At 39.0% G+C, this 22327-nt stretch overlaps 1 long non-coding RNA gene across 14 annotated transcripts in view; it reads right to left on the minus strand.

Annotated features, from left to right (window-relative positions):
* Positions 1-22327, minus strand: part of LOC118084639 (uncharacterized) — a 259755-nt gene that overhangs the window by 39788 nt on the left and 197640 nt on the right. For all 14 annotated transcript variants that reach the window (XR_015949588.1, XR_015949589.1, XR_015949599.1 and 11 more), the window contains one exon: positions 11186-11249. This is a non-coding gene — a long non-coding RNA (uncharacterized LOC118084639). The remainder of the gene's footprint in view (positions 1-11185; positions 11250-22327) is intronic.

Here is a 22327-nt window from a genome sequence, read left to right on the forward strand (position 1 = left end):
CCAGGCTAGCACAAGCTGCTTGCATAACCCCAAGAAGCCCTTTGAATCCTGGCTGTTGTCATCCCCAAGGCCAAATATTAGAAATATGTAGCCTTGGCATTAATTTGTTTACCTTTCTATTTGCTTCCCACATCATATTGGAGGACAAATACTGCAGCTTTTCCCTTTCTCGCAGGGAAAACGTCAAGCCTCTTTTCTGTCTTTGTGGAGTGGTCACCTCTAGTCTCTATTACAAACACCTTTCTTCATTGTATTCCTTACAATGGTTCTCTGAGGCATTCCACTTCAAACTCTTTGTTTTGAAAGTTCTTCACATCTCTGCTCCATCTGTACCACATCTCCCCTTTCAGCCTTTCATACTTTCCTTATTCTACTCCATCCAAAACTATTGCATTTGGCCGGCTTTTTTGTGAACAGTTCCAGCCCCACCGTATACGATTCTCTACTGCTGTCAAAAAGAGAACAGTGCAACTACAGGCTTTAAATAGTAGCAGCAGCAACAAAATAACATGTATATTTCGATCACCCTTTGGTGATCCTTTGGATGGCTGCCATGTCTTCTTGTAATTGGCACACAAGCCAAAGACAATCAAAAAGCTGACTGCAGTCAAATATGGCACTTAACCAAATCACTTTCTTGTATAATCAAAGGCAACTGCAAATTGATAATTTTGACCACCCAGGTTGAACAGGACATAGGCTTTTCTATAGTTTATAAGAAGGGCTACAGTCGTATTCCCCCCCCCCAACCAGGCATTCTTTAATTTCTATATTATTCTATAAAATATTTGTTTCTTTTTTAAAAAAATTGTTGCCTCATTTTCTTCAGAAACCTAATTTGTATTTTAGTTGTAGCTATGGTAACAGAAACAGTAGAAAATATAATAAAAGAAAACATATGCTGCCTCATAAATGAAAATTAAATAATTTGTTATAAAATGTAGCTGAAATACAAAGCCGCCCACTACAATAAAACTCCCTGCTAAAAGCAGACTTCTTGGATATAAATATTACGGAAAGTTAATTGTATGGAAAAATATACAGTAGTACATAACCATTATATTTTTAGAAAGTGCAACTTATTCATCATCATTCCCCAAAACCCACAGATTTATAAATCATACTCTCTAAGCAAAGGCACCCCATGCAATATAAAAGTTTTGTCAACCCTGTACAGTATCGATAGAGGGTGGGTGGGGAATACCCCTCTCAGATTTTTCTCTGCCACGATGAATGGCTCAAATTTGACAATAAAATGACCACTATGTTACATTGATGGCCTGTTTCATCAATGCTTTGGTCCAAGTCCCAATAAGGTATAAAGGTGTGGGGTTAGTGCCTGTGCCTGAGTAATTCTCATGGGCTCAACAGAGTCTCTCTGCCCCCAGGTGCACATGCAGGCAATATAACAGGCCATGATGGATAATGGGAGGTTTGTGTGGCCCTCCCAAATCCCAACCCAGATCTTCTGTTTGGTGCAAGCATGAGTAGCTTCCATTGCACAGAGAGGGAGGGTGGGCTGGGCAGACATATGGGAAGCATACACAAACCTCCCGCTCCCATCATTGCCCATTCCTAGCGCTGGGTAAGGAAGGGGATACTGTGCTCTGTTGAGTGGGGATGCTGACTTGAACTGCATCTTCTGGACTAATGCTTGGATCCAAACATAATTATTTGTCAGATTTGACACTATTTTACAATGCAGTTTTCAGGTCAACATTTAAGAATTCATATTTTAGGATCAATTACGTTTAGAAATAACATGCCATTAAGGTATGTATACTGTGATAAAATATGCATTTCTTTAAAATACAGTGAACTATGTGGAACTTACTACAGTTGTCACTTAGCCATAACATGACACCTGTTGACTGAACTTTATTTTTACATGAAGTTTTGTGCTCTTAAAAAAAAGCCAAAGCAGCTTATAATTAAACACATTCACTGTTCAGATATATTTCCTGTCAAACTATATAAAATAAATATTGGCATCCACCTGGCATTACAATTCTGAAGCAGAATGAGGTGAAAAAATATGGATACCGCTTTGAATATTCCCACACATCCAAAACTCCCTGAAAACAGAAGAGTGGGGATAATGTGAGTATGTTAGAGAGAAAGACTGACTTAGCCTATTCTGCTTGTTTTCAACTGCAGGGACTTTATCACATAAAGGAAAATTGAAAAATGGCATCCCATCGCTGGTGGTTAATACTGGTATAGCCCACTCTATTGTTTCAGCATCCTGACACCCCTGATACCTCTATTCCACTTACCTTTCCTTCTGCAGAATGTTCTTTGGTGTCATAAAACAAGTCTTGCCTTGCCTTATACTGAAGCAGTTAGAGCTGTTCCATAGATTCAGGCAATCCTGGGATTGTTTGGCCACAGATAAAAGTATCATCAGATAACCTGCCCTTGAAAATACATTAAACCAGAGGTGGGGAATCTATGGCCCCCTGGGTGTTATTGGATTTCAACTCTCATCAGCCCCAACCTGCATGATTAAGAGTAATGAATGATGGGAGTTGTAGTCCAACAACATCTGGAGGGCCACAGATTCCTTATGCCTGCCCTGCCTTAAACATAAAACTGAAACAGACAATATATCCACTAGCTTTTAAAGAGGGTAAATTGTGGATATGTGCTAAACTGGACTGCACTCCTTTAAAGATGATACATCATTCTATTTTTATAACAAAAGGGGCTCACTCTGAAACAACAGAGAACCATGCTCAATAGTGTGCCCCAGCTGCTTTGCACTGTTCCAGTGATTCAAATTATCTATAAAACTATTTATGTAGCTACTCTAAAAGTGTTTATGACTGATCTGTGTCACTAGAGCAAGCAACTAATGGTTACTAAGCCACACTAGCAAAATTGACCCAATATTTTTAACCAAATAGCAGCATTTATGAATGCAAGGAGAGAGGGGAATTCAAAGCAACCCGCATAGACTTGAGTTTTAATGGGAACTAACTCTTGATCAAATAACTCAGTTCACAGGACTGCAGCTATATTGAAAGAAGTGAAGTTTGAACTGGTGAAGTAGATGGATCACTTCATTCTATGCTCCTGAATACTTTTAGAAATGCATTTTGGGCTTCTTATTCAAATGCATTTGTAACTGAGCTTCCAACATAAGATTAGAATATCAGAATTGGGAGATACCTGAAATGTCATCTACTTCAATCTCTTGCTGATGCCAAAACACACTACTATAGCAACCCTGATATGCGACCATCCAAGGACCTATCTAATGAATGGGAACCCCACACATTCTGAGTAGTCTGTTCCACAGTTGAGCAGCTTATGCCACCAGGAAATTCTTTCTAATGTTAGAACAACAGAAAACAGATTTCTTCAAACTTCTAAAATATCTAAAGAGAAATACCATATTGCCGCTTAACCAACATTTCTCCAGGCTAAACATGTGCCAACGTCTTCAGTTTTTCCTCAGTGGCCTTTGTTTCCCAGCTGTTCATGATATTTGTTGCCCTCTTCTGGAGACATTTCAATTTATCAGTATCCTTCTTAAACTGCATTGGCCAGAACATGGTACTTAAATGACTAAAGCAGAAAAGTGTAGCATGTTGATGCAGTATGCAATCTACAATTGCAAGTCTTATTAACTGTTGCATCACATTCTTGACTCTTGTTTAGCTTCTGCTGTACTAAAACCCCTGAATCCTTTTCGTATGCACAGGCGTCACCTGCCTTGTATTTGTGCAACTGATTCTTCCTACCTAAATGCAGAACCTCACTTTTATCTCTGTTGAAATTCATTTTGTTAGTTTTGGTCCAATTCCCCATCCTATCAAGTTCATGCTGAATCCTGTTTCTGTCTTCTAAGGTATTAGCTAGCCCACGTTATTTGCTGTCATCTTCAAATTTTAGGAACACCCACTCTACCCTTTCATCGAACTCCTTTGTACAGATGTTGAACAATCCCAAGCCAAGGGCAGAACCCTGCAGCACTCTACTTGTCACTTTTCACCAGGCTATCGATGAGCATTTTGTGTACCGTCTATCAGGTAGCTATAACCCACCTAACAGTAGCATTGCCTAGCCTACATTTTGCAGCTTGGCAAGAAGAATATAATGGGGGCTTGTAAACAGCTTGGCTGAAGCCTGTTTCAAATGAGAACATTGGATTCTAGATTAGCCTATGGATAAGTGAATGCTGATGTGTATAAATTCACATTGCTTAGTGCTATCACTGTTCACTAGCAAACATGTTTGAGCATGCACAATACAGACAATATTGAGAGTATCAAGTTTACAGCAATCCAGACAACACAAAGAACAACTTCAAACTTTCAAGAAAACACAATAGAGCAGGCTTCCTCAACCTCGACCATTCCAGACATTTTGAGACTACAGTTCCCATCACCCCTGACCTGCTAGCTAGGGATCATTGGAGTTGTAGGCCAAAAACATCTGGAAGGTCAAGGTTGAGGAAGCCTGCAATAGAGTCTTCCTAGGAACGTATGATTAAGGGATGTAGGCAGGGGATCTCATGTCTAATAAAATTTTCTGACCATTCCACTTACCTTCCATGGTAGCAAGGCATGGTGGCCCCCTGCTTTCCCAGCTGTTGCTACAGCTGGGTTTGCCAGCCAGCGGGAGATACAGCAGCCTTTCCTGGTGGCTGGAAACTTTTGAATTTAAATAAGATTTTTTTTGGTCATGAGTGGTTGTTGATTCACATGGCAGGCTCATGGAGCTTGGGCACACAATACGTATATTAAAAAATAATCTCTGACCTGCTTATAGACTTTTGTGGCATGTGTGATTGTTGCTAATGTGGAAGAGAATGCACACTCTAGGCACTCATACATATTATAGGGCAATTTAGAAGAAGCCACAGTTAGGTGCTTCCAGACTTGAGTGGTTCAGTGCCATTTAATCATTGCTTTTCTGCTTCAAGCTGCTTCCACACCTATAGCTGAATTGTCAGACCTGTTTTCCCAGCCATGAAAGTGGGGTGATTTTTAATCAGGACAATCTGGTAGATCAAATCCTGACCACCCCTCCCCCATGACCGTCTTAAAAAGATGTAAAGAAAGACAATCATACTCAAATGGGAACAGTTTAAGAAATGGAATCAATTCCTAGAAAAGAGAAAGAGTACAATAGTGTCTGAAAATGGCTAGAATATCATACATAAGCCATACAGCTAATGCTATTCAGCACATCCTCCGCACAAAAAGCTATGGGGCAGCTAAGCTGTAGCATACTGTAAGTAGTATCTTCATCTGTGTAGTTGTTCCATGGTTTGTTTTTGTTTTAAGGTGGCTCTTTAAACTCTAAAAAAGAAAGGAAAGGAAAGGGGGAAAATATGGGAGAAAGACCTTTTGCTCATGTTGTCATGTAGATGCGAGCAAATGAAAAGTGGCAGTTTCACAAGAAATGCCACTGTGGAAGCACACTCCTCAGTTGTGAAAACAACTCAAAACCCATGCATGTGAAAAGCAGGCATGTCAGGAACAAAAATTGTTGACCACTTTTCTCCCTCATGTGCTAGTTTTCCATATGCAGGGAAGTTTCGAGGAACAGAAACATTCAAGTATCAACGCCGCCCCCCCCCCCCACATTCATGGGGAAACTCTCACCATATAATTCTCTATATATTTGAAATGGATCTTAGGAAGAGTGTGAGGAAAAATGAGAAGAGGATGAGAACGTATTGGGTTGGTGGTTAAATTGAACACAGACTCTGCATCCTCTCAGCTGTATGCCAGGCAATGTTGTAAAAAGTAGTGAAAAACTGAGCAGGGAAACGATTAGCAAAGTGTCTGAGAAAGAGGAGCTTCCCCTACCTTTTAAATGACAGCCAAGTAATCGACAAGGGAACTTTTGTTTAGAAGACAACAGAGCCCTGTGCAGACATTCTAGGTGTGTAGGTAGGTCAGGATTGTGCCCATTGGCACAGCCAGCAGGAGATACATGCCCTACATCCATGTTGATTCCCTGCCTGACATATGTGTGCACACTCAAACATGTGGTCCATGCCCAGGGTGTAGATCCTGCACTTGGAGCTCATGTATGTACTGTGTACATGCTTAGGCCCCTTTGCAGACAGGCCCTTAACCACATGATGGTTTGGTGCAGGAAATAAGAATGGCCAGTGAGCCATCTTCTGTTTAATTTTGCCAAAAGTCAGCAAGAACAGAGGTCAAATTAAGTCCAAGATGTCACCTTTTATATTTTTGTATCTTTTATATTTGTGCAATATCTTTTTATATTTAGCCCAAACAGGGACCAGCAGGAAAATCAGCAATCTGAAAATATTTTTGAAAATCAGGTAATACATGATCACTTAAACCAGTGAGGACAAAGGATTACAACATTCAGCACTCAGATCCCCATTCACTCAGTTATTCTGTCCTCCAAGTCCCTAGCAGCTTCTTCCACAAAAAGAAGTCTCATATGATGTCATCCATAGCTGGTCTGTGCCAGCTGAGACTCCAGGTGAGGGACTGAATACTTCAGGTTCCCTCAAGAAAACCTGCAGTGTCTTGCAAATTCTAAACTAAAAACTAACGTTTTAGCCATGCCTCCCTACAGAAGGAGAAAGGATTTAAACTGCAGTTGGAAGTGGTACAATCTAACAACAGATACAGCATGTGGGTGATCTTAGCTTGGCTCCAAGACTGTTGACTAGCTAAAGAATAATTTGCAATGTTCAGATATTTTTCCAGCCATGTGGGATCCCCTTGAGCAATACCCATGTGATTCAAAGACAATTTAAATTATGCAACTATGTGGGCTGAGGTGTTGGGATCACATGGTTTCCTCAATGCCAATTTTGTAGGAAAGACGAAGAATAATCACTCCAGCCCATGTGCCACAGAACTGGCATTGGGGAACCCATGTGACTGTTACCACAGATCACCTAGTTGAGTAATTTAAATAATCTCCCAGTTAGGGGTGGAAAATTGTTTCATTTGGTCCACATTTTCCAGCGAACTGACCTAGTTTGCAATTTCAGGGTGAATACATGGATTGGAACTTAATTATCCCTTAGATTTCACGCTTCTCAGAATTTTCTGCCACAGTTCTTGACTTTTAAAATTGTATCAATATGTATGAAAAGATGTGTTTGGAAATGCATACACTGAGATAAACTGCATATCTAAATACATATTTTGAGATAAAACACACATTTAATTACTTTTCTTGCACTGTTTCTTTTTTTAACACCCCCGCCCCAGATTAATATAAATAAACATATACAAACTATGTGGACCAGCAATGGCTGATCCATCCATTCGTACTCCCATCCATGTGGAAAAATGGTTCCGACACATCTGTGAGAATATCTAAAGGGCACCTGTCACACTAATTCATCAGAGAAGCTGATACTTGTGTAAGCAGACATACACATGATCTGGTCTCATATTAAATCATTATTTTTTGTTAAGTATTGCTCTAGAGTTAGTTACATCAAATGTAAACTATTTCAGATAAGTCTTAAGAGGAAAACTGGCAGAGATGAATATTTGTCAGTTTCTGTATGTAGCGATTAAGTCAGCTTTTCCAGCTTTGCTGTGGATATAATTAAAGTAGCCATCATTCTTTCTCAAATATCTGTGATGTGCAGTCACAGTCCATTAGGAGAACATGTTAGCATAGTTCCTAATACACTGTAAATGAAATAACCATGTAATAAGGAGTACGTGAGCATCAATAAAGCTTCAGAGTGATTACCCCATATACATTTACTACACAGAGTTCACTTTATTAGATTTAAAAGATGACGAATTCCTCGATGGTTCAAGTGTGCTCCAAGGAAAGCTAGAAGGTTGTACAGTTAACTCCCAGGGTGTAACTCTAAACCATACAACCTACTACCTCAACCCGGATGCACACAGCTTCCAATGTCTTCTTCTGATCTTCTGCATCTCTTTCAAATATGGCAGACACTTACCGTTAATCAGTTTCCATCCTGTTTAATATGAACATGGAAGGATCACTGAGGAGTTTGCTTCTGTCCTGTTGATATTGTGTGTGTTTCCACAGAATAAGCAACCCTCTTTCAAACCATGAGGGCATACTGAACATCCATGTGAGTTTCCCCTAGTACACACATATCAAGCAAATGCACTTAAATTGTTTCACCCTGTAAGTAATGTTTTTGAGGCCATTCATGTTACAGAGAAAAGTGGTGCTTGCCACAAGTATCCCATGGTGAACACCATTATAATGAGGGTAATAGCTAAACCATACCACACCGCTAGAGCACATGTTTGGCATGCAGAAGATTCCAGATGCTATTCCTGGTATTTCCTTGTGCTTCTTTTTAAAGGAATAAGTAGCATATCTATTAGCCAATTACTTCCCTCAGTATTTGTTTACATGTGAGCAAACAATTCAAACTTTATGGTTTTCACACTTTACTGGAAACACACACAGAGATGTTTTTCTATATTGTGCAAACAACCCTTATTTTCTGAGTTTATAAATCCTCCTGGGATTTAATCACTTGGAAGCATAGCTGCCAAGTTTCCCGTTTCCCCCGGGAAATCCCCGTTTTTCCAGCTGTTCCTAGCTGAAAAAACGGATTTTTTTGTTTTCCTCTGGTTTATTCTGGCGCGGCGGCCATTTTGGAACTGGGCGGAGCATGCTCAGAAGCGACTTTTGATGTTGCTCTGCCCAGTTCCAAAATGGCTGCAGTGCGACTTCTGCCGCAGCGGCCATTTTGGAACTGGGAAAAGCAGCATCAAAAGTCACTTCTGTGCATGCTCCGCCCAGTTCCAAAATGGCGGCAGCGCTACTTCCGGTCTGCTATTTCCGGCCCGGTCCCTTATTTCTCTGACAGCAACTTGGCAGGTATGCTTGGAAGTATTTGCAGGATTGAGCCCAACTGCCACAACCATGTACACACATGGTTTCTTGTTACTAGCTATGGCAGGGGTGCCCAAACTTTTTTCAAAGAGGGCCAGATTTGATGAAGTGAACATGTGTGAGGGCTGACCAAAGTTGTTGAGCCTTTTTACAATTTTACCCCAAAGTTGTTGAGCTCTTTTTAGGATTTTACCCCAGGACATATACTGCTATGGGGACTGGATTAAATGGACTTTCGACATGCCTGAGCTATGGAATAGTCAATCCAATATTCCTGGGCAACTTCAACTTCCATAGGTGACAATCAGGAAGCCAAATGGTCTTTTGACTTCTCCCTTGATCACAGCCACTGCTCTTAATCGTTGCCCATTTTCCATACTCTTTTCTGGAAATGTATTGTGAATTTAAATGTATTCTGCTTTGAAGTGCTAAAAACACAAAACAGAAAAATAGTAAGATAGAAAATTTCTCCTTCATATGTTCAATGATGACAATGCTAAAACCAAAATATAAATTTGAAAAAAGAACATCCATTCTGTTTGACAATAGTTGCTCAAAAATCAGTCTTTTGTTACCCCAAGTTGTGACTATATATATATTTGGGTCAGATCACCAGACTGACACAGACCCATAGAAGCGAGCTTGTGCAGTACACTTCACCACAAGATCGGATCTACGGGTTTATGCCAACTGGCATCATCTTTCAGATTAAGCAGTGTGGGAGCAAGTTAGAACAAATCATTGCTAAGCATTTATGTTGACAAACAACTTCCAAATGCACATTAAGGGAAAGATAAGAAACAGTTTGAATGTTCAAAAACTACACTTAACAGATACACAGTTATATGGGAGCAAATTCAAGTGGGTTTTGAGCTATCAAAATAATAGCATCTCAAATTTCGTAAACCAAATAGGAGGAGGGAGGGAAACTATGCAGATTTAATATGATTCCTAATGAATGAACGATATGTTACAAACAATGAAAATCCAGCCACTGAATCTGAAAAGACATTATGTCCAAGAATCAAAACACATCTGCTCCAAGTAAAAGTACCAGCATACTGCAAACTTTGTATTATTTGTGTTTCGGTAGAGTATATTTACTCAAAATTTCATAAATGTTTACCCGAACAACAATGACAAATGTAAAAAAATTCTCCTCTTGTGGCTATTAATAGATTATCCTAGTTTTTATTTAATCAAGTTATGAGGCCTTCTGCAACATCTGGAAGCAGCCTTTCTGAAGTATCAACAGGTTATCTGACAATCCTATCCTATCCATGTCTACTTTGAAGTAAGTTCCCCTGAATTAATAGGATTCAATCTTCGGTAAAGATTGCATCCTGAAGGAATTATCCTCTAAGTGTCTTGCATAAACGTAATTACCATTATTTTAACTAAAAAACCTACATAGCATAGATATTTTTTAGGACAGAGGTGCTCTATCCTTTTTTAAAAATAAAAATAAAAATAAATAAACACCATCTACACTATAGCTTTAAGTCAATGTCTTCCGTTGATTAATCCAAAAAGTAGCTGTATTGGTATTAATCAATCAAAATGTTGTTCTCTTTAGCATTAAAGCTTACGAACCAGGCTCAAAATGTTTTTATTCATTGGTAATTTAATATGAAAAGTGTTCTAGCACTAAATGTTTAGAATGACCCAAATGTCAGTGGTTGGATATATTGTCGTTTGGGGGCAAGTAACTTGCATCTAAGTTTCAGAAATTGCAGGCCAGTAACTGAAGTTATTTGGCATTTTAGTCATTACTCAACAGAAATTCTATTTGTATTTCCCACTTCAGAAATGAGCATCTAGCAACAATGCTGCTTTAAAAATATTTGTAACTTAATCCAAATAATTAATTCATCTTCCCAGAAATGTTTATCCTTAAATTCTTAAAATCGTATTTTAAACAGCATAATTATGAATATGGAGGTCAGCTTTGCAGTTATACATTTATTTTAGGGGAGTGCCATGGAAAAGTTTGACCAGACATTTACCATACCATACAGATGAGTTTGAAATATATGCTGGATCCCCCCAAAGTCCATTCTATAGCACACCTGTTGTTAGTTTAGTTACATTAATTAGGTAATTCTAACTTGTTTCCCTTCATTGATAATACTCTCTCTGTGGTAAATGAAACCAAGATATTTGAAAGGAAAATGTCAAGGAACAGTAAAGCCAATTTAACTGCACTTTTTTCAGTAATCATATCAATATTTTAAGAGGTATTATTCAATTAAAATTAAATGCTAATTGTTAAAAATGCTTTAAGAACATGATTCAAATATGAAAATATTCACATATGTGTTTAACATTGTATTACCTTCATTCAGTTCTTACATGATCCAGTTCTTCGGTTTTCTTTTCCATTTTAATTTTTCACAGCACTATAACAAAATGAAGAAACACAACATTAAAATGTTCTACAATACGATCCATTTTAGAAGGTCTCTTGATCATGATACTATGCACAAAGAAATGTGTGCTCCTGTTGAGACCATATAAAGTTAATTTATTAGACAAAAGTATGAAAAAAGCACTCCTATTTAAAATATCTAAATATATAGAGGCTTGTCTGATACAAACAAGCAAAGAGGGACAAAATAGATTTGCATGTTTAATAAATTTAAAAGTGCTACTTGAGTAGGAAGATAAAAAGTGCAATCCTAAGCTTTCATGAAAGTTACATAGGATTGTAGCTTAAGAGTATAAAACTTTTAAATACAGTGATTTATCTGTTCACGTAAGCAATAACTTCTTAGTCTACACAAGAATTAATTTTCCATTCCAGCACGGAGATCTATTGGCATATTTATTTTAATTCCAATATGCAATTCTTCTACTATAACAGCTAGGGGAAAAGTATATAATCAAGCTAATTAACGCTTCAGTGTAAATCCTAGTTAAGGACTTATATTTGTCAAATGTGAATTATCCTCCCTTGGCAGTTTCTCACTGTTCTTTTGTTTTTTCTCTACTCCTTCCAAAGTTCAAAACAGCATGTTAGAATCCACATTTGACATCATGCCACAAACTGTTAGAAATATTTACTCTTCATGTCCCTAGCATGTGTAACCTGCACAACAGACAACAATCACTTTTACACAAATCATTTCAAAATATTTAATCCAAGTTATAATTGATAGTTGGAGCTGCTTTTTTTTTAAAGACACAAAACAAAACTTAGAAGTATGGAAAGGGTTACAAACATTGCCCATTGATGTGCACAATTATTTTCCAGTGTTCCAACTTAAATTATTTCTGATTAGAAATATGAAAGCTGTACAGCAACGGAACAGTTTAAAGGAAACTGATTTGCTGAGGCGGCATCCTTTAATGCCATGAGTAACTGTGCATAGCTTCTTGGTAAACAAAGACTGAATGCGTGGCCTCGCATTTTAGTCCACCTACACTATTTTTGGACAAGTGCTCCATTACCAAACATCCAAAAATAGACATTGTTACTAACTGAAAACCAGACATGTAGTATGAAAGTTATAATAACACGCTTTTCATTTCTGTCCTTATGACACTGAATTCTTCATAATGCAGTTAGACAGAAATAGTGATAAACTTTCATAGGCATTCGAAGAATTACATTATTGTTTCAAAGCACTGACGAGAGGGCTGACCCATTCTACCAGTTTTGTGAAGCAGGAATAAAAAAATTAGCCTGCATTCTTCAGTAGCAGCAGTCTATATACCTGAAGGCATATAGAGATTATAGTCAACATTTATCCTGAATAGCCATAAGACAAGATGACTTTGCACTACTTCAGCACTTAGCTAAGATCAAACGTGGCCCAAAGTTAATCATAACATTCTCGAGCCTCTGTTTACTTTTGTATTTTTAGCAGTACTCAGACATGACTGAAACAAAAAGATCTTTTCAGCAGTGTGATTGGTCAAGAACGTTAAAGTGAATAAGACAAGGATTTCAGCTTCAAAACGAAAGGAAAACAAATCAACAATATCTGCTATACCTGTTTCAAAAGGTGCTTTATCACTCATTGCAACCTATTTATGCAACAAAAACACATTTTTAAATGAATCGAACATCTCAGCTGATTTAGTTATGTCCTAAGAAGCCCCAAGACATCTTGAAGCTCCTGTAGTTAAACATGCCAGTGTTTATTATTTTTTGTGAACAAGTCAGTTGACTTTCTTTCCAAACTCAGACTTTGTAGCTTCCTAGATCCAGGAGTGAGGAACGGGGTGTCTGCCGTCTTTTTCGTTCTTCTCAGAATTCCAGGCACATGGCACTGCGGAAAAACTGCACCAATCCTTGTGACGGCCGCCTGTGCAGGACCAGAAGCAGGGCAAGCCAGGGGGGAGAGGAGGGGAAAAAATTCACTGAACTCCAATGCCGGTTTCATAAATGATGCTTGCATGAATCTGCTGAAGCCAAGAGGCAGAGCGGCAGAGTGCCAGTTGCTTACACTGTGCTTGCAATGATCTCATGTTCAATGCTGTTGTCGGGTTTGCCCAGCTCCAACGCCAGCACATCCAAACACTTGAAACTTTTATTCTCCAGACGCCCAAAAGGCTTGTCGTAAACTACCCCAAAAATGCTGCCATGCCACTTTCAAACAAAACGACGACTCTCTCTTGAAATTGTCCTTTTCAAATGCAGCTCTCTTTCTCTTTTTAACCCTAAATACTCTGTTTAGGATTTCCTCTTCTTTCCCTCACATCTATCAGGAGGCAGATAAGCAACAGACTGTATCAGGCGTGAAAGGGGCAGCCTCTTGGTGGCCTGCCAAAAAAGGGAAAAGAAGAAGAAAGGCAAAGTTGTGCTTCGAGGCTCTATTGCTTGCTGAGTCTGGTTAAAGTCAAGTATTAAGATCCACCATTTTCTGAGGCACATAAGGAACGAGAGAAAAGAAGCCAGGGGTTGCATCTTTCCAAGTCTCCGTTGGCACCATTGCAAAATCTCAGCCGTAAGATCACATGATTTTTTCCAGCCAAATGTGGAGTGCATTCCCATAAACCATTCTGCTGATACTGCGAAGGCAGCTATTGTCTAGTTTATACCCAAAGTTCAGCCCACTCTTCATTGAATTAGCTGAAAAATGCATCACCTTTGGGGGTTGGGAGTCATGGTAACGTCTACCTGGCAAGCTGCCCACTTTCTCTGCCCATCAACCAGAGGCGGAATTGTGCTGCCTAAATGTAATGATGACTGGGAATGTGAAGAGTCGTCCAAAGAGAATCTGATTCTTGTGAAGCCTGTTCATTTGCGCAGCTAACTCTGGCTTCTTGTCGGGTTGAGGAGGGGGGCCGGGTAGAGAAGAGAGGACATTCTTCTAAGTGTAGCAATTAAAGCCCTGATAGACATGCTTACTCTGAAAATGTATTCTGTAGCACACCCAAATACACCTCAGAACTGAAATATTCTTTTTTTCTAATGCACATTTCCTAATTTAAAGCAGTGCTTTCTTGTTTTGTTTTCCTGAATGCAACATTCCCTAAACATTTTCCTTCCTGATATACTGCATATTTATTCAAGCTACTCCCTCCTCCCCACTTTATTAGCTTCTGATTAGATCTAAGCAAAAATTATAGATGTGCACAACCATGCCACAATCAACACCGAGATTGCAATATCACTATAATCGTCTTCAAAGCAGTCTGCCAAGAAAGCCACTTGTGTTTCCACAGTATGAATGGTTTCATCTTAGCCCTGTTTTCTAATTCCCTGCCACACTCAAACTACGTGTCAACAAATGCATTGAAAACCGGGTACCTATTCTTACTCTGAAACCACACAACTTGTTGCTATTTACAAACAGGAATTTTGTATATAGTATAGATAGATAGATAGATAGATAATTAGATAAAATAAAAAAAATTCCTTCAGTAGCACCTTAAAGACCAACTAAGTTTTTATTTTGGTATGAGCTTTCGTGTGCATGCACACTTCTTCAGATACGGTATCTGAAGAAGTGTGCATGCACACGAAAGCTCATACCAAAATAAAAACTTAGTTGGTCTTTAAGGTGCTACTGAAGGAATTTTTTTTATTTTACTTCGATCCAGACCAACACGGCTACCTACCTGTAACCAGATAATTAGATAGATAGATTCATGTTCAGAGGTACACTTCCAGAAGTTGTTGGGCTCCCATCAGCCACAGCAAGCATGACCAATGGTCTCAGTGATGATGAAACTTGTAATTCAGCAACATGTGGGGAGTCATACGTTCCCCACTCCTGCACCATACAGAATAATGGTTTAAGTATTAACATCCATTTATCTACTGTTTTTAAAGTGCTTTCCCCCACCACACCAGCAACCTACCACTGAAATGCAGAATTTCTTCCCACCCAAATTAAGGGGCATGATGCTTTCTGGATTACATTTAACCTAATACCTGTGTATTATTATTATTATTATTTAATCTCCCTAGTCTGTGGGCGACTACACACATTCTAAACAGTAGTATCCAGTCCAGCATGTAAAAACTGATATTGTAGAAAATTCTCACCCACCATTCCCTTCTATACTATGTACAGTCCACTGGAAGATGCTCTGCCTTTTTCCTATCAAAAAAGTGGACACCATGGGAGGAATTCAGTGTTACACTGTTACAAACGTTCAATCTGCTTGCCCATCTCCCCTCTTCCCCCTCTGTGAACTGTCCTGGAGGGTTCTTCCGACCCAACCCTTAGCCAATTTGCGGTATGGAGAGCCCACAGAGGAGAGCCCCACTGTGCTAGCAAAAGTCCTTATTTGGTCTTCCACTTGCAAGGCCAGTCGGATGAATCTGGTGTAAGCACTGGGGGCCAATCAATAACTTTTGGTTTTGCGTTCAAAATTTGAAGAATTCTGAAGAGATAATTATTCAAAGTACACTTGGTTTTACACCCTAATGCAATTTCTGTGAGATTTAAAAAAGTTAAATTCACATTCTGTACTCAATACATTTATCATAATCCCTACCAATAGGACTCAGGGTCAAACTGCCTTTGATGCTAATCATGTGTCTCACCCTTAAGTGGACAATTTATCTTTCAGAGGTGGCCAGCACAGGGTCCCAAGGATGACTGGGAGTGTTTGTGTGTTTATGTGGGGCAGAGCGGCTTTTACCCTCCCACCCTGAAATCCCACAAACCCAATTTTTAACTTTTATCTTGTACTCTAATACATTCAAATATGGCTTCTAGTTCTGGTCTGCAGGCTAGCTATGTAAAAACCACAGTTCACCCAACTGGATGTAATTACAATCTATGATTTACTGCAAGTTAAGAAGCCAGGGTGGTAAGCAAAACATGCAATAGTAGAATGAAGATGAGATGGGAAGGAGAGAAGGGAGTGGTCATGAGTCTCATTCATGCAACACACCAAACCATGGTTGGGAATTAACATGTGAACCAGCTCAGTGAGTACACTGAAGCCTGTTTGGTGTTTATAATAGCTCCAGTTTCATGAACCACCATGGAAACTTTGATGTTCTAAAATGGTCAGGTCTTTATTGGGCTGGAGGCATAGGTTTCCCTCCTCTTCATAGAAAAGAAGTGTGAATGTAGGCATTTGTCTAAATATGTGCAAGTGTACAAGCTCCGAAGAAATGTGAAATAAGCACATAGGGATAGCTTAATGATAAGCTTAAATTATGGGGAAAGTAAAATTGTAAACTAAAGTTGTAATATTAAAAATACCATTTGGAAGCAAATACTACTGAAATCAATTGATCTTGGTTCCAAGTAAAACAAATTTAGGGATGGGATTTTAAATAAATTCATAGCCTTAGGCACAATCTCACACATTCTTTCTCTTTTTCTCCCTCTTATATAATCAGTGCATGGTCTTAATATGAAATATGTTTTAATATTATAAACAATTTCCATTACTGAGGAATTATACAAGTGCCACTGAGAAATTACTAGGCAATTCTTTTGTGCTTGAGGTGATTTTACTTCATATTTGATACCAAGACCTGGACAAAGTATGACATATAATGTAATGCTGTAATTAGAATGTGTGATTAAAAACTATGGAGGACCATGAGAGGTATGTAGGATGCTCAGCAACGGTTCTTGATGCTTTTCTTCATGCTATCAAACCAGCTAACCAGGAATAAATGATCTGGGTGAGGGCCTAGTGATGGGAGGAACGGAGCCTTTTTTACCAATATTTTCATTGTTCCCATACTGGTAAATGTGTCCATGGTTGCACTAAACAGCTACAATATTTTGTATGCATTTTATCCATTGCATGCAAGTAATAATAAAAGTTCTATTTGGCAGCATATGTAACTTATATTCAACTCACCTAAAATCAATAAAAATGTTACACTGTATTTCTTTATTATGGAAAACTTTTTCTCTCAAAGCAATGGTTTCAGCCAAAATTGTATTTGCTTCAATTGGTTTTCTGTTTCATTTTAAGGAACCAACTTATTCAAGTAAATGGAATAACTTGCATGTGCATGGATTTCTGTTTACTTCCATGTGCAAGTCCCTTGGTACCCATGGAACTTTTTCTTCATCATGCCTTTCCCTAAGACTTTTAGTGAGCTGCCCTGTGAAGGTGTGTGTGGTTGCAGAAAATATTCAGCAAATTTCAACTATAATGACTGTATTACAGGTAGGTAGCCGTGTTGGTCTGGGTCGAAGTAAAATAAAAAAATTCCTTCAGTAGCACCTTAAAGACCAACTAAGTTTTTATTTTGGTATGAGCTTTCGTGTGCATGCACACTTCTTCAGATACAGTGAAATAGGAGTCCCCAGGCACTTATGTAGAGAAGGGGTGGGGAGGGGGTGGGGATGGGGAGGGGATGGGGGATCACTCAGAAGGGTGGTGGAAGTGGGTGATTGACTGACTGATAGCTGTTGATGACCGAAAACGACTGCAAATGGTTTTGCATGAAAAAGCAAGGGTTGAGATGGCTGAAGATCGCTTATCATGTATAATGAGATAAGAATCCGATATCTCTGTTCAAACCAGGTCCCTCCATGGTTTTGAGCTTGGTGATAAGTTGTAATTCAGCAACTTCTCTTTCCAGTCTATTTCTGAAATTCTTTTGTAGTAAGACAGCTACTTTGACTGTATATAACTGCCCCAACCAGTCCATTTTAGGCAGGCAGACATGCACATATGTCCACCCCACCCCACTGAATGTTCACACACTTTACGAAGTTCTAAATGTGCTTTGAAGTACATGCTGTCAGAGACCAGAGTATGCACCTATAAAACAAAAATGAAAAACACAAAGTATGCAGTTGGGCCCTACAATGAAATGTTACATGGGGGTGTAGCAGGGGCTCCCTTTTCTCTGGTGGGAAGGCTTCCCAGAACAAGAAAGCCTTATCACATGAAAACACTCGTTTTGAAGGCATGGACTCAGCTAGCTCCGGTGTGTAGCCTGATCCTCACCTTCAAGGGCTGTATGGTGTCTCAGCTGAGAGCTTTGAAGGGAATACTGGGGCATTGTGGGGAAACAGGGGCCATGCTGGTCGGGGGGGGGCAGCTTAATGACCTTGGCATGCTCCTTCTCCCTTTCCCCATCTGCATGTGAATAGGCATGCATGCACAGCCTGAATTCACCTGTTCTCTGGTCTTTTGAGGTCTGCAAACCTTGGGATTTTTCTGAATCTGCTGACCCCTCTGTCTTGTGTGTGAATGGTGCCATTTAGCTACAGAAGTGATAGCACTCCACCCCCACCAGGACACTGTAAACAGAGGAAATGATGTTGGTATGATTTGGCAGCTGAATGTTCATAAATCGTAGTAAATGTGCACAGGCTGACAGGTCATTATTGTAGCTGTGAACTGATGAGAGTTGTGTTGGCTATTGGTCACATACATACATTAAAAATACAAACTATACACTTGAATTTCATATACTGGCCAGGCAATAGGATAAGTTTCTAGACAACTGTACATTTCATGGGAAATATATACAGTACTTTCTGCATATTTTGAAGTTGTGCATATTTGCTACTTGGAAAACTATGTACTGGCCAATGTACATGATTCCTTGTTTATGTGCAGGTTCTCCGTGCCTTTATCTGACTGTGTCCTGTGAACAAGTTTTATACACATTTTCCAAAAAGCTCACATTGACTATAAATCCTGCAAAGGATGTGACTCAATTATGTCTTTATGGAACATGAGACGAGCCAGTTTCAGACTCTTAGCTATGAAGCCACAATTACTTCCTCTGTAAGTTTGTATATACACAAGAGGCGTTCTCAGGTTCTCTCTTATTCTGTTTGTGTTTTCAATAGCAATATTCCCAGTTGTCCTCAGATGTTTAAAACTGTCATGATATTAAGTTATTCTTTCCTGTTCCAAATTAGTAATAGTGTAAATCCTAAAACTAGCAGAAGAACGTTTTTATTCTTTGTTAAAACGGCCTCTTCAGTATGCTCTTAAGAAAGAAAAATATACTTATCTATCCAACATGTGTCTGATTATTATTTTTAGTGGCCTCTCAGTCCTCAGATTGTTTATATATCAAAGCTATCAGCTTATTGCTCATACAAAATGAAGCTTTTCACCATCAGTACTTGAAGTGGCTTAATTCTGAAAAGTAGTTTATTGAGTATCTCTCAGCAGTAAAATATATGGTTGCTTTTGATTTGCCAGCCGTTGCAAAGATTCAGGGTCTAAAGGAAAAAGGAAGTAGGGGGTGAGGGATACCAGGCATTCTCATGCAATGCTTCCAAATATCCAGATATGGAAAAGCTTTTTCAGCCCAAGGGCCATATTTTGTCATGGAAAACCTTCCAGGGGCCACATGCCAATGGTGGCCAAGGACTAAAGTGGCCAGAGCAATGGATGTGGTTCTTAACTTTGTGCATTGCTACATTCCAGCAATGCAAAAGACAGATGTTTCAACACTGTCCTCTCCTACACGTCTCAATAAAGTGTTGTTGTGTGGCAGTTGCAGAAAGTCCTGTAGGGTCCTACTTGGTAATTAACTAATTACAACAAATGAAGCACAAGGCTATACCTCCAAATAATTATGGGAGCTGTAGTTTCTTAGGTGGGCTGAGAGTTGTTGTGACACCCCTATTACCCTACAGAAACTGTCTCATTTCTCTTCCAATTCTGACAGAAATCAAAATGGAACCAGAAATTGCCATTGTTTGCTTATTCTTCCCAGGTCTGGAACAGAAATCAATCCCGCAACTGGTATTTGTTGCTGTTGTTGTTTTCAGTCAGCAAACAATTCATAACTGATGTCTCCCCCACTCACTGTGGATAGTGTTTTCTTTGCGTTGAAACAATGTAATGATAATAGAATCAGTTTCATAGAATTCCACCACAGCTGACAGAGAGACAAATAACATCGCTTTTGTCGGATGCAGAATTGCAGCAGAATGGAAACAGCAATGCATGATACAAACACAGGTTGGAACAGAAACCACTGCCTTTAAATCCCTAAGGAATAGTGTCCCATTGGGTTAGCTGGGAAGATAAGATTAACCTGCTGGCTCAGGCCAATGGCCCATCTAGTTCAGCATCCAGTTTCCCCAGTGGTCAACCAGATGCCTGTGGAAAACCAGGGACTAGAACATGAGTACAAGAGCATTCTCCCCTCTGCGGTTTCCAGCAACTCCAACTGTGGAGGCAGAGCCTAGGCATTGTGGCTAGAAGCTACTGATAGCCTCTCCTACATGAATTTGTCTTAAGCCACCCAAGTTTCTCCTAGGGGAGCAAGTTCCATAGTTTTGACTAAGTACTGCATGAGGAAGAACTGCTCAATATCTCCGAACATTCAGCTTCTACTGAGCTACATCAAAAGTTCTGAGGTGGAATATTAATTCTTTCAACTCATATGAATTTCACGTCTATTCCACAAACAGGGCACCCCATAAATCTGTTAAGTATTTAAAGTCCATATTTGCTTTAATAACCCTTTTTGTGATAAGAAGTATTTCTTTGAAAATTACTGAGCCAATATTTTTAGAAGTAAAGCATTAGAACATTTTGGTAAGATTCCAATGGCTGGATTAAAAAGAAGAAGAAAAATCATTGTTCGAAATGTAATTAACTCTAAATATTAAGTAGATGCAGAATAATTACCACATTCTGAAAGGCTATGAAAACTTGCTCTCTATTTGCCAAGGTGAATGACTCACAGCTACCATAAACACAGGTTTGAAAAAGATGTGTGCAGAGGCATTGTTTCTGTATATACGCAATAACTAATTGCATATTTAACACAGGAGTTTATTTTTATTGAAGAGGCAGATTACAGCAAAGAGCATGAATAGTATAAGGGCATTAAACAAATGCAAAGCAATCTCTCTGCCAAAGAAAGAAGCATAATTTTCCAATATGGGAAGTTTTTATTTGGACTGTTATATTTGCCATTTGATAGCCTTAATATAAGACAGATGTTTCTAAATTTTCTTAAAACTTTATGCAAAACATTGCATCATACAGAAATATCTAAGTTTAATTTCCAATAAAAACCAAGCAATCCTTAAGTTTATGACTTCGGTGGGGGGATGGGCTAAAAGTCTGCACATGGCAGCTCATATACCCTTGAAATAAATGAGAATTAAACTGTGTGTAGGACTACAGCCTTCATCATTTCATCCTATGGACTGAGCAACTAGGCAGTCATACACATGAAAAGTTCACATTTAAACTGTATGAATTTTGTACATACTGCCTATGTAAATACAGAGATTAAAAACACAAAATATGCACTTTTCAATGCTTTCAGTCCATTCATCCAAAAAGATATACATTTTGTACACATCTTTTTACACGGAATAAGTATTCCAGCTTGTAATAGGAACAAAGGTGAATCTATAAATATCAGCTGGTGATGGCCTTTCATTTGCATGCTGCTCAAGTTACTAATAATTCTGTTGCTCTACACTTTGCTAGATATTGCTACTCACACTTACACACATATGTGCACAAACCCACATCAAAACTGGTTGTGTTCAGGAGGTGGTAAGTGAAAGACAAAAAATGGTAGTAAAATTCAGCAATAGGGTATTCGAACATGAATATTCAGCAATAGGGTATTTGAATCAGTAGTTCTATAGTTTCTTGCCTGTACCTTGGAATGCTATTGGTGCTGCAGAATCACATAGGTGGGCTTCTAAGAAATCATCCCTCAAGCACCTGAAGATAATATGTGCTTCATAATGATGGAACTATTTAGAGTAGTAGAATGGTCTACTATCCAGTTTTACCCTGCTTTTCTGCTTTAAGAAATATCTAAGGAGATTAGTGATCAAAAATTCAAAACAGTGAAACAAACTTAAAAACAAACAAACCATAATTAAGGGCTTATCCACACCTGCTTTTTGCCCCACTCTTTCCAGACACAGGTGCGCACTTAAAAGCTCTGTGTCCAAGCGGTCACCCCCCCCCCCGAGCTTTCCTCGTGAAAACCCACTCTTTAGCATCCAATCGGAGCAAACGTCAATTCCGGTTTTCAGTAGTAATAAGCAGGTTTTCACGAGGAAAGGTCTGGAGCAACTGAATTTGG

This window comes from Zootoca vivipara, chromosome 4 (genome assembly GCF_965207765.1).
Source record: "Zootoca vivipara chromosome 4, rZooViv2.hap1.1, whole genome shotgun sequence".
NCBI lineage: Eukaryota > Metazoa > Chordata > Lepidosauria > Squamata > Lacertidae > Zootoca > Zootoca vivipara.